Raw genomic sequence first — 13,056 nt, 5'->3', positions numbered from 1 at the left:
GCCCAGGCTAGGGAAGCAGTGTCCAGCCAACCTCCAGCCAGTCGAGCACTGCCCAGGCACGAAACCCAGGGCCTGTGCTCAAGCGGTGTTGTGCTTTAGGGCAGGTGGCCGCAGGTGGAAACTCCAAAGCCGCAGGGCGCTGAAGAAAGGGCGACTCAGATCTTCTTGGGGTAGGAGGTTTTATTGGAAGGGGTGGTGAAGGGTTGGGGAGCTGAAGTCTGAGCCCCGAGGCAGGGAAAAGCCTCAGGTTTTATAGGGAATGGGCGGGGTTGGGAACAACAAATCAGAAGAGGGGTATAAGAGATACATTGAAGATTGACAACAGCAAACAACCAACGGGAGACAGTTGCGGGTGGGGCCCTGGCCCCTGAACCAATCACCCAACACCCCAGCCAGAAGCTTCTGGAAAAAGAGGCAGGGGTGCTGGATGACAGGCAGGCGGCCAGGGGAGGGGAACAAACGAGATACATTGGGGTAACCAGGACAACGTGGGAGGGGTACAGAGATTGACACTTGCTGGAACCTTCGGGCAGAACCATTTAACACAACAATGGGGGAAAACTGAACAAACCTAGAACAAACCACAACATCTCCCCCTTTTTTGTTTAAAAAAGAAAAAGAACGGCAAAGGTACAACACAACTAAACTGAGGTCTGGGCCTGCTCTACGTCACAGGGGTCTTGGCAGAAGTCCTCAGGGCCGGAATGCTCCGAGGAATTGGAGTCCCAGTCTTTGCTCATCTGGCCTTGGACTTCCATGCGGTGGATTTCGGGAGCGCCGATAGCTTGTGCAATGAGTCTCTTTACCAGCCCCCAGACAATAGAGCAGGCAATTAAAACTACAAACAAAACTAAAAGGATAGTGAAAACCGTCTTCAGAATGGAACCTGCCCAGCCCGACAGTCCCCATCTTTGGAGAAGGTCCCCCAGCCAGTCCGATGTTTGGTGCTTGATATCGTGCACGAGGCCTCTCATCTTGGCGATAGATACCCTCGCGTCCTCGGCCCGTGATGTTAAGTTCATGCAGCAGAGGCCCTCAAATTCCTCACAATGGTGGTTATGCAAGAGCAGCAAGAAATCAATTGCTGCCCTATTTTGGAGGGTCGCCTTCCTCGTAGTTTCCTCGTCCGCTAGGAGGTCCGACAGCATAGCTGATGTCAAGTTCGCTTGCTTTGCAACCCAACACTCCAGGTGGGCCAATTCACCTAGAGACTTGGCGATCGACACCCATGGCAAAAACAGGGTGACAGCCACACTTTTAGGTTTGGACCAATGAATGATTTCGGAGTCGCAATCTGGGTCGAGATCTTTGAGATCTCTTTTAGTACGGGTTGAATTAGATTGCGCTCTCTTTATTTTCCAATCTTGAATTTGCATGTTGTTGGGTGTAAGCAGCGTCAGCCGCCCTATGGTACAAGGGCCTCCGACCAGGCGAGAGGGGATGCCTGCCCACGCTCGGTCCCCGCAAATAAAAAAGATTCCCCGGGGCAGAGACAGCGGCTGTCCGGCGTAGGTGGACGGGCTATAGATGCGGAAAACTGCGTCACACCACAAGCCGGTGGTGTACTCGTCTTTGAACTGCCTCATATGTTCAAATCGCCTGTCCCCAGGGACAGGGGAGTAAACAAACTGAAAACAAAAAGAGGCGTTGGCGGAGCCGAGCAACTCAAGTTGGGATGGTTCGGTGTCTAGGGGAGCCAAGTTCTTAATTGCATCCCTCCACACGAACCTGGGGTCAACTGAAGAAGGGATAGGTTTGGTGGTCAGGGCAATAAGGGGAGGGCCAATAGGGTAGGGAATCTGAATGGGAGGGAGAGGGATCCCCACGAGGCAGGTCGACATTGGGTCCTCTGCTGATGCCAAGTTGAGACATATGTGTTCTTGGCCGAGGGCGCTCGCGAGGGTTCGCCATACATTGGCCTTCGGCTGGGGGATGATCCAAGGGTCTGCCGGAGGAAGATGCGACCCAATGAGGATGACTGCCAGGGCGATGAAATGGCGGGCAGGTCCATGTCGGTGTTGAAGTAACTGAAACGAACAAGAGGGAGAAGCGTAAGAAAAGAGCTTAAACTTGGTTCTGCCCAAGGCAGGGAGGGATTCAGGATGAGGGTGGCTCCATCCCCTAGGGTTTCCGCCGCCGCCTCCAGCACGCCTCGGTGACTTGCCCCACGTTTTCTGCCCCTGGAGTCTTCCCAGGGCGGAAGGGCTTGACCCATTTGGCTGGGATCCACCTCGGACCTGAGGGGGTGGACACGCAAGCGTATCCCCTTCCCCAAGTCACGAGGTCGAAAGGCCCCTCCGTTTTCCAGGTCTCCGGATCCTTAATGAGGACAGGAGGCCTGGCCCTGAGCTGCAGCTGCTCGTGTCGCCCGAAGTGTCGCACTATGGGCGGGTTCAGGTTCTCAAACGAGCAATTTAAAAAGTTGATAGTATAAAGCGCCCTCGTGAGACGGATATGGGGGGACTCCACCTTCACGGCCACACGTTGTTGTTCTAAAACTCTTTTTAGGCTCTGGTGGGTCCTTTCCACCACGGCTTGGCCTGTCGGGGAATAGGGGATGCCGGTCTTATGTTCTATTCCCCATTGCTGCAGGAAGCTTCGCAGCTCCCTGGACTTGTACGCTGGGCCATTGTCTGTTTTGAGAACTTTGGGGATGCCCAGGACAGCGAACGCTTGAAGCAGATGCTTCTCGCAATCCGCTGCCCTTTCCCCTGTGTGGGCAGAGGCATAGACTGCGCCAGAGAAAGTGTCCACAGAGACATGAACGTACTGAAGGCGGCCAAAAGGTGGAAAATGGGTGACATCCATCTGCCACACCTCACAACTAGATAATCCTCGGGGGTTAGCTCCTAAAGGTATAGACGGGAGCTGATGGGACTGGCAATGGGGACATGTAGCCACGATCGCCTTGGCCTGTTCTCGTGTTAGGTGGAACTGACGAACAAGGCCAGGGGCGTTTTGATGGAATCGCTGGTGGCTGATCTTTGCCTGACCGAACAGATCAGGGAGAGGGGCAGCTTGAACGGGAGCGGCAAGGGCGTCAGCGCGCCTGTTGCCCTCCGCAATGAACCCCGGCAAATCGGTGTGAGACCTGACGTGCATCACATAATAAGGTTGCTCTCGGTGGGAGACTAAATGCATGAGTTTTGAGAGCAAATTAAATAAGGGAATGTTTGATACCTCCTGTAAGATGGCATTCTCAGCTCTGGACACTACGCCTGCTACGTAAGCCGAATCTGTTACAAGGTTGAATGGCTCAGAGAACCTCTCAAAGGCTCTGACGACTGCGTCTAACTCAGCAATCTGAGGCGATCCTTCCACCTCAGTGATGTCGGCCTCCCACCGCTGAGTCCGAGGATCCTTCCAAGTCATGACAGACTTGTGGGATGCTCCAGACGCGTGTGTGAAAACTGTCAAAGCCTTCAAAGGGGTCCTACTTTGAACCGTTTTGATAGATAATGTGAATTCCTGGTTGAACAATTTATGGGCCGGCCGATCAACTGCAATTTGGCCGGTGTAGCTGTCCAAAGCGAATTGGAGCATTTCGTTGGTCTCAAGGAGGTGATCAAGCATTTTTCTTTTTAGATGGCCCGAATCGAATTTTAATGGAATGTGAATACACTCAAAGTCCACACCTGCCAGCTCTCTGATCTGCGATCTGGCCTTTCGGATCAGTTCTGCCACCAGCTCGGATGGCTGTGTCATCCTCTTGGACCTGTGATGGCTGAGGAATACCCACTCTATGATTAAGAGGGGATCCCCCGAGCCCCGGTCCTTGCCTTTGATGGTATTGTCCCATTGAAAAATCACCCCATGGAGGTGTGGCAGCTTACCCAAGATAATGAATTTAAATGGCAGACCCGGATGGCATCTGTGGGCCTGCCTGGCCGAGATAGAACTTTGGATTTTCTCCAGCGCTGCCTGGGCCTCTGGGGTAAGGGACCTTGGAGAACTAAGCTCCTCTCCCCCTTTCAATAAATTGAAAAGGGGGGCTAGGTCTTCAGTTGGAATGCCTAGCCAAGGCCTTACCCAGTTCAAAGACCCACACAGCTGGTGGACATCCGCCAGGTTTTTTATGTTGGTTTTAATAGCCAATTTTTGCGGAACAACGGTCCGCTTTGTTATTTCAAGACCCAGGTACTTCCAGGGTGGCATCCGTTGAATCTTTTCGTGCTGAAGCTCGAACCCTGCACCAATCAACGCATCGGTTGTCAAGTCAAGCGCGTGGGTAAGTAGGTCGCTGGTCGGAGCACACACCAATATATCATCCATATAGTGATAGATTATCGTATCTTTGGTGGCTGCACGTATCGGGGACAGCAAGGAAGCGACATACCATTGACAGATCACCGGCCTGTTCTTCATGCCCTGTGGAAGGACCCGCCAATGGTAGCGCTTACTTGGGGCTTCACGGTTGATGGAGGGAACCGTGAAGGCGAAACGCGGAGCATCGTCCGGGTGCAGAGGAATTTGGAAAAAACAATCTTTTATATCGATGACTGCCAAATTCCAATTTTGGGGGAGCATTGTAGGGGACGGCATCCCAGGTTGGAGAGGCCCCATATCTTCGATGATATTATTAATTTGGCGGAGGTCGTGAAGGAGCTGCCACTTGTCTTTGTTGGGCTTTTTGATGACAAACACTGGGGAGTTCCACGGAGACGTGGTCTCCACCAGGTTGCCCTTAAGTAGCTGCTCCTTAACGAGCTTGTTGAGCGCCGCCAATTTTTGTTTGTTGAGCGGCCACTGCACTACCTGTACTGGTTTATCTGATTTCCAATTCAGCTTCCAGGTAGGGCGCTCATCAGTGGCCGCCGCCCGAAAAACCTGGGGAGCCGCTGGAAGGTCAATTCGGGCTCCCCATTGGGCTAGGAGGTCTCTCCCCCACAGGGGTTCTGCGTAGTCTAGAATGAATGGGCGCACTGAAGCCAATTGCCCATCCGGCCCCGTAATTTGTACAACGCTCTTCGATTGTCTTGCCAATTGCAAGCCCCCTACACCACGAACGTGCCCTGATGCGTTTTGCAACTCCCAATGTGACGGCCATTCCCAGGAGGGAATGATCGTCACATCTGCCCCAGTGTCCAACAAGCCCTGAAGGGGCTTGCCCTCTCCCCCTTTAGAGGTGTAACAATTCAGATGGGGTCTTTCCTGCCCCAGGACTTGGGCCCATGCGACAGTTGGAGTGGTGACTTCTGCTGGTGGATGTCCAATGGCCCAAGTCATCTCAGGGACAGGGATCGCTTGCGCGATCACCTGTCCTTTGGGCAGGAAAATGGGGGGTTGGACACAGTGCAGCCCCACGGCGAACTGTCCCGGGTCCGATGGTAGGAGACCCGGGATTATGTTCACCTCGTGTGGTGTGTGTTTTGTGTCCCCGACAACGACGTACTTACACCTTATCCGCCCCCAGTTACCTAGGCACTCCGGGTCTACTGACACGAGTCGAAAGTTGGAGACTTTAAGGTGGAGAGGCTCCGTCAGCTGCAACCTGAAGGGTCCAAAGGCAGAAAAGGTGGTCAGTGTCGGTGTTGGCCTGGGAACATAGGTAGAGGTCAAATCTGGTTTAAAAGTGTCACAATCGGCGGACGGCGGTCCCTGATTCCTTCCCTCCCTGCATGCTGTTATCTGTCCCGCCTTATTTTTGTCTTTGCGCAGGGGGGAGCTGCGCTGTGATGTTAGTTTTTTTGCGGGACTGCCCCCTTTTGTCCCTGTCCCCTCTTGAACTCGTAAAACTCCCGCCTCAGCGGGCAGTCGGGCATCCAGTGCCCGAGTTTGCCACATAGATGGCATGGGGCATTGGCGGTAGAAGATCCAGGAGCGGGCGAACGTCCGGCGGCTCCGACGAAGGCATCTTCCATTGGCTCCGTGGCGGTGCTGACTCGGGGAGGTGGTGTCTTCCTCCTCTCTCCCTCTCTAGATGGTACGGCTCGGACCTTCCGGACGCAGACCTCGATCAGGTCGTGCAGCAAGGGGGGCGGGTGCACCGGGAGGCTGAGGATGGCGTCTCTGCATATGCTTTTACAATTGGATGCCGCCATCTCCTTGATGATGTGCTCCCGGGCCACTTGGTCCTCCACTTGCTGCTCGACCGCCTTCCTCAGCTTTTCCACAAAATCGAGGAATGGTTCCTCTGCGCCCTGGAAGATCCTGGCAAAAGGGAGAAGAGGGGCCGCCCCCAGCAGCGCCAGGAAGGCCTTCTCGGCCGCTCGGGCTGACTCCTGGAGTGCCTCCCGGGGTATGGTACTCGCCTGCGAGTACCCATCTGCCCAGTTCCCGGTCCCCAAGAACTGGTCGATGGCCAGGACATTGCCCATGAGGTCTACCCCAGTATGGGGCTGACCCCACAGGCCCGGGAGAGCCTCTGTCACTCCCCTCTTCCAGGCTGCCTCCCACAAGGCCCGCTCACTGGGATTGAGCAGGCACTTGAAGAGGCGCCGGATGTCATAGGGGGTGACATCGGCCTCAGAGAGTGTTGCCTGCAACACTCCTTGGAAATATTCACTGTCCCGACCATATTCTTTTTGCGCTTTGACCAGCTCTTTTATTTGCGAATGATTGAGGGCGACCCACTGTCAGCGCACCCCACCATCCCCCTCATGGTGGTAAATGACCGGGGCTGCGGATGGTATGGCAGCAGGCCCCAGTCCCCGGTTCTCGACCACCCCCCCCCCCCCCTCCCCCCGGACCCCGAAGCGTGGGAACCGGAAGGAGGAGCATGGGAACCGGAAGAGAGGGAGGCAGGGGCATGACTGGGAACCTGGGCAGGGAGGTCCGATGTTGAGGGACCCTCCCAGGAGGCGGAGTCAAGGGGTAGGGCACGCTGGTCGACAGGGGGTGGAGCAACAGGGGGTGGAGCAATGGGAGGTAGTCTGGGAGGGACCAAGGGAGGAGCTACGGTGGGAAACGGGGGAGGAGAGATGGGTGGGTAGGTGGGAGGAGGAGTGGGAGGTACTGAGGAGGGGTCTGGGAAGGAGGAGGGACTGGAAAAGGGGCAGGATGAAGAGGCGGGACATGGGGAGTGGCTGAGTGGCAGGAAAGGGTTGGGATTTGGTAGGAAAGGGTTCTGGGAAGAAGGAGGAGGGTTTCCCGCCAACTCAGCCATGCGGTCGCCTCCATCTTGGGCTCCCTGGGAGCCATTTTGAGTCATTGGAGGCAACCGGGGATAAACCGGGGACTTTGCAACTGGGGGGCAAGAACACAGGGACTTAGAAACTGGGGATTGCGAACAAGGGGGTTTAAAAACTGGGGATTTCGGGACGGGAACAGGGGAAGCAGGAGAAGGCGAGGAGCCCCTCGGAGTCTGGCCAGGACTCCTAGGGCGGAGGGACGGGGGATTCCGAAGGGGGCCAGGGGACGACTGGATCCCCTGCGCCTGGCTGGAAGGGCGAGCTGCACCCTTCAGAATCCCTGATTTGCTTCTGTGGGGACGGGAAGGAGGGTTAGGGGTAGAGGGAGCAGAACTTGAACTGGTGTTACAACTGAACGTAACTGTCGGTCTCTCTGAGTTCCCTTTCACTCTCAAAATGCTTTTAACCTGAGCGGCTAAAAATGCCAATTGGGAGAGCGAGGCGTCCCCTGACCTAACCAACTCCGAGAGTCTCTTAGTGACTCTCCGCCAAAAGGCAGGATCCTTGATTAAGGCGGGGGAGACCTCGGGGAACTCAGAGGAGATCCATCTAATTAACTTCTTAACCTCTTTCTTATCGAACGAACAACCCCCCCCCCAACAAGGACACCCACAACTTGGAAATAGAGCCCTTTCTGGGCTGCTGAAAGCTTAGCACCCATAGCTCTGTACGATGTTATGGATCAGCAGCTGCAGCTAAGCCCTCTCCTCAGCAGCTAAGGAAAACGAAAAAGGGAGAAGGGTGCGACCCACCGGCCCCCGTCTGGATACTAAGGGGATGGTGACGGAGCACTGGGGGGAAAAGAAAAGCGACAGGGAGAGCGACGAAACACTCACCAGTCCGGGGGGTGACAAACGGAAAACCGGGGCGGAGAAGGTCCTGCAGCAGGGATGACTCCGGGTGCTGGAGCTGCCGTCCGGGGTCCCCGGGGAGCGCTGCCTCAGGAGTGAGGTCTGCTCAACCTCGGGGTAGTTCCGCGTCCAAGGGGATTTTAAAATCCTGCCCGTGGGGTCCGCGCGCCGATGGTCTTCCAAGCTCTACTGACCCTCAACGCCGGTCAGGAGCTGTCCGGAGAGGGGCCCCACGTTGGGCGCCAGAACTGGAGCAGTGGCCGGATGATAAAGAATGCCCAGGCTAGGGAAGCAGTGTCCAGCCAACCTCCAGCCAGTCGAGCACTGCCCAGGCACGAAACCTAGGCCCTGTGCTCAAGCGGTGTTGTGCTTTAGGGCAGGTGGCCGCAGGTGGAAACTCCAAAGCCGCAGGGCGCTGAAGAAAGGGCGACTCAGATCTTCTTGGGGTAGGAGGTTTTATTGGAAGGGGTGGTGAAGGGTCGGGGAGCTGAAGTCTGAGCCCCGAGGCAGGGAAAAGCCTCAGGTTTTATAGGGAATGGGCGGGGTTGGGAACAACAAATCAGAAGAGGGGTATAAGAGATACATTGAAGATTGACAACAGCAAACAACCAACGGGAGACAGTTGCGGGTGGGGCCCTGGCCCCTGAACCAATCACCCAACACCCCAGCCAGAAGCTTCTGGAAAAAGAGGCAGGGGTGCTGGATGACAGGCAGGCGGCCAGGGGAGGGGAACAAACGAGATACATTGGGGTAACCAGGACAACGTGGGAGGGGTACAGAGATTGACACTTGCTGGAACCTTCGGGCAGAACCATTTAACACAACAATGGGGGAAAACTGAACAAACCTAGAACAAACCACAACAAAATGATTCCTTCACTCCTTGTGAGCACTTGATAATGAATTTTTCAAGGAATTGTTTTCCTGGGTCAGTTGTGCACACATTTGTTCAAGGCCACACAGTTTCTGCCTACTTTTCTGCTTCCTTTCTTCACATTCCTGCAACAGAAAGAAAGGAAACAAAAGTGGAAGAAATATTACCTAGATGGTTTTTACCTTGACAAGAGCAAAACGAAAATTCTTAGTTTTGCCATTCAAATGATTCATTAAAGGAATAAAAAATGTTAGTAATGACCATGATAAAATTATCTCTTCTAGTAAACAATTACAGAATCAGATATATGAAACCAAAGCAATGGGAGGAGGGAAATTTCTATGATCATCAACTGCAAATGTACTCCTGATTTCTGACAAGAATTCACCAATACTGTGACAGCTCACAGAAGGTCCAACACCACTTGTCTGCCCACAGTACAGTTGTAGGGGTTGACTTAGTAGTAACATCCTCCAATTTCAGAGAGAACACTGCTCTACCAAGTAGAAAACCAGTGTAAGTGAAAGGAAAAATGTAAGGAAGGTTGGAATATGAAAGTAGACAAATTTAAGTTTTCACCATGCAAAGACTTCCAGCCCTGAAATCTGCATCAAATACAGCATTATTCTGTGAAGTAAGTTGCAGTAACTCAGAAATAAAAAGGGACATCTGTTTCCTTTATTTACAATGCTTTTAACTGAAACAGGTGTGAAGGAATGTGATGATAAAGACAGTAAATAGTTTTTATGGAATAACATTTTGGATTGCAAATAACTCGTTTAACAAGCAGTGACAGTTTTACATTTTAAAACCACTTCTCACTGTAGTATCAGTAAAGCAGAGATGCTTAACTCTGTTGAATCTTGTGATGATTGCAAACAATAATTTAAAATGGCATTTAATTTTTTGTTTTGTTTGGGTTTTTTTGGGTTTTGGTTGGGGTTTTTTGGTTTTGGTTTGGTTTTTTTGGGTGGAGTGGTGTGGCCGATGGAAAACGCCCAGGCTAGAATGACCAGCCCGTCTCCAGCCAAAGGGGGCGCTTCCCCAACACGAAGCTGGGTATTGCGCCTAAGGCAATAACCTGCCTTCCGGACGTTGGCCGCTGTAAAACTCCGAGCCGCAGGAAGAAGAGGTGTCTCTCAGTCTCTTTAGTATGATCGGGTTTATTAGGTCCCGAGGGACCAAACACTCCCAATGGAACTGGGGGGTAGGGAGTAGAGAGCTGAGAGCCCCGAGGTGTGGAAGACCCCGGGTTTTAAAGGAGATGGGAGGGGTGAGGGGTAACAAATCAGGAGAGGGAAGGGAAGGATACATTGGGGATTGACATAACAGTAAAACCAACCATGTACAACCAAGGGAGGGGCCCCGGCCCCTGAGCCAATCACTCGACACCCTGGCCAGAAGCTTCTAGAAAAGGAGGCAGGGGTGCCGAGTGACAGGCAGGCAACCGGGGGTGGGGAACAAAAAGGATACATATGATAACCATAGCAACTGGGGAGGGGTTTGGGGATTGACAGTTAACTGGGATTGGGCAGGACCTTTCAACAAGAACAGTGGGGGTGAACAGAACAAACAAAAAACAAACCACAACATCTCCCCCTTTTTTGTTTAAAAAGAAAAAGAACGGTAGGGGCACAATGTAATCTAAACTGAGGTTTGGGCCTGCTCCATCTCGCCTAAGTCTGGGCAGAAACATCGGAGCTCGAATGTTCGGAAGAGGCAGAGTCCCAGTTCTCGCCATTCTCCTCGGGGACTTCGACCCGGTTGACGTCTGGGATGGCGGTGGCTCTCGCTATAAGTCTTTTGACCAGCCCCCAGACGATGGAGCAGGCAATTAAAACAACAAACAAAACTAAAAGGGCTGAAAGAACAGTCTTTTAAATGGACCCTGCCCAGCTTGACAGTCCCCATCCTTGAAAGAGGTCCCCCAGCCAGTCCGAAGTCTGTTGCTTGATTTCATGCACTAGGCCTTGCATTTTGTCAATGGCCACCCTCGCGTCCTCGGCCCGTGATGACAGATTCAGGCAGCAGAGGCCCTCGAACTCCTCTCAGTGATGATGGTGAAGTAACAACAAGAAATCAATCGCTGCGCGGTTCTGAAGTGTCGCCTTCCTCGTTATCTCCTCGTCTGTGAGGAGGTCCGAAAGCGTAGCTGACGTCAAATTGGCTTGCTTGACCACCCAACACTCTAGGCGGGCCAATTCACCTAGAGACTTGGCCACCGACACCCAGGGCAAAAACAGGGTGACGGCTACAATTTTTGGTTTTGACCAATGCTCAATTTTGGGAGTCACAATCCGGGTCGAGATCTTTGAGATCTCTTTTGGAACGGGTCGAATTCGGATGGACTCTTCTTATTTTCCAATCGCGAATTTGGGTCATGTTGGGGGTAAGCAGTGACAGCCGCCCTAAAGTACAAGGACCTCTGACCAGGCGAGCGGGGATGCCTGCCCAAGCTCGGTCTCCGCAAATGGAAAAGATCCCCCAGGGTAGGGACAGTGGCTTGCTGCCCAGGGTGGAAGCGAGTGGTATCTCGACGGCAGTCTGGCACCACTGGGCAGCTTCATATTCTGGTTTTGATGGTTTGAGCCACGTATATCTGCTGTCCCAGGGGTGAGGGGCAAAATAAAACAGGAAGCAAAGGGGAGCGTTGGCGGAGCCGAGCAAATCATGTTCTGGAGGTTCAGAATTCAAAGGACCAGCCCCTTGATCCCGTCCCTCCAGACATTCTGAACACTGATTGATGAGGAAAGGGTTCCGGAAGCTAGCGGGGCGAGGGTAATACTGAAAGGGGAGGGAAGTTCATTAGGGGAGAGAGGGATCCCCACGAGGCAGGACGACATCGGGTCCTCTGCTGACCCCATATCTAGGCAGATATGCTCCTGGCTGAGGGCGCTCACGAGGGTGCGCCAGATGTTGGCCTTGGGCTGGGGGACGATCCACGGGCCCGCCGGTGGAATGAGCATCCCGATGAGGATGGCTACCAAGAGGGTCGAAACGCGGGTGAGGTCCATAGTGGTAGGGGAGTAACTAAAAGCAAACAAAAGAAACAAACATAAGATATGAATCGAAGTAAGGTCCTGCCCAGGGCAGGGAGAGAGTTAGGGTATGTCTGGCTCCATCCCTGGGAGCTTCCGCCACTGCCGCCAACAAGCCTCCTCAACTTGCCTCACCTCTTCTTCTCCCTGAGCCTTCCCAGGGCGGAAGGGCCTGACCCATTTTGCTGGAATCCATCTCGGCCCTGAGGGGGTGGACACGCAAGCGTATCCTCTCCCCCTGGTGACGAGATCAAAGGGCCCTTCCGTTTTCCAGGTCTCCGGATCTTTAATCAGAACCGGAGGCCTGGCCCTAGGCTGCAGCTGTTCATGTCTCCCGAAGTGTTGCACTATAGGCGGATTTAAGTTCTCAAAAGAACAATTCAGGAAGTTAATAGTGAACAGCGCATTGGCGAGATGGATGTGGGGGGACTCCACCTTCACAGCCGTGCGTTGTTGTTCCAAGACTCTTTTTAGGCTCTGGTGGGTCCTCTCCACCACGGCTTGGCCTGTCAGGGAATAGGGGATGCCGGTCTTATGTTCTATTCCCCATTGCTGCAGGAAGCTTCGCAGCTCCCTGGACTTGTACGCTGGGCCATTGTCTGTTTTGATGACCTTAGGGATGCCCAGGACAGCGAACGCCTGTACCAGATGTTTCTCACAGTCTGCTGCCCTTTCCCCTGTGTGGGTAGAGGCATAGACTGCACCAGAGAAAGTATCCACAGAAACATGCACAAACTGAAGTCGGCCAAATGAAGGGATGTGTGTCACATCCATCTGCCACACTTCGCAGCTGGACAGTCCTCTGGGGTTAGCTCCTAAAGGTATTGATGGGAGCTGGTGGGACTGGCACTGGGGACATGTAGCCACAATTGCCTTGGCCTGTTCGCGCGTAAGGTGGAATTGCCGAACAAGGCCAGGGGCGTTTTGATGGAACTGCTGGTGGCTGATCTTCGCTTGACCGAACAGATCAGGGAGCAGGGCCGCTTGAACTGGAGCGGCAAGGGCGTCAGCGCGCTGTTGCCCTCCGCAATGAAGCCCGCCAAATCGGTATGCGATCTGACATGCATCACATAAAAAGGTTGCTCTCGGTGGGAGACTAAATTTACGAGTTTGGAGAGCAAGTTAAACAAAGGAATGTTTGACACCTCTTGCAAGACTGCATT

Source organism: Agelaius phoeniceus, chromosome Z, assembly GCF_051311805.1.
Source record: "Agelaius phoeniceus isolate bAgePho1 chromosome Z, bAgePho1.hap1, whole genome shotgun sequence".
In the NCBI taxonomy this organism is placed as follows: Eukaryota; Metazoa; Chordata; class Aves; order Passeriformes; family Icteridae; genus Agelaius; species Agelaius phoeniceus.
Note: the sequence above shows the minus strand (reverse complement) of the source record.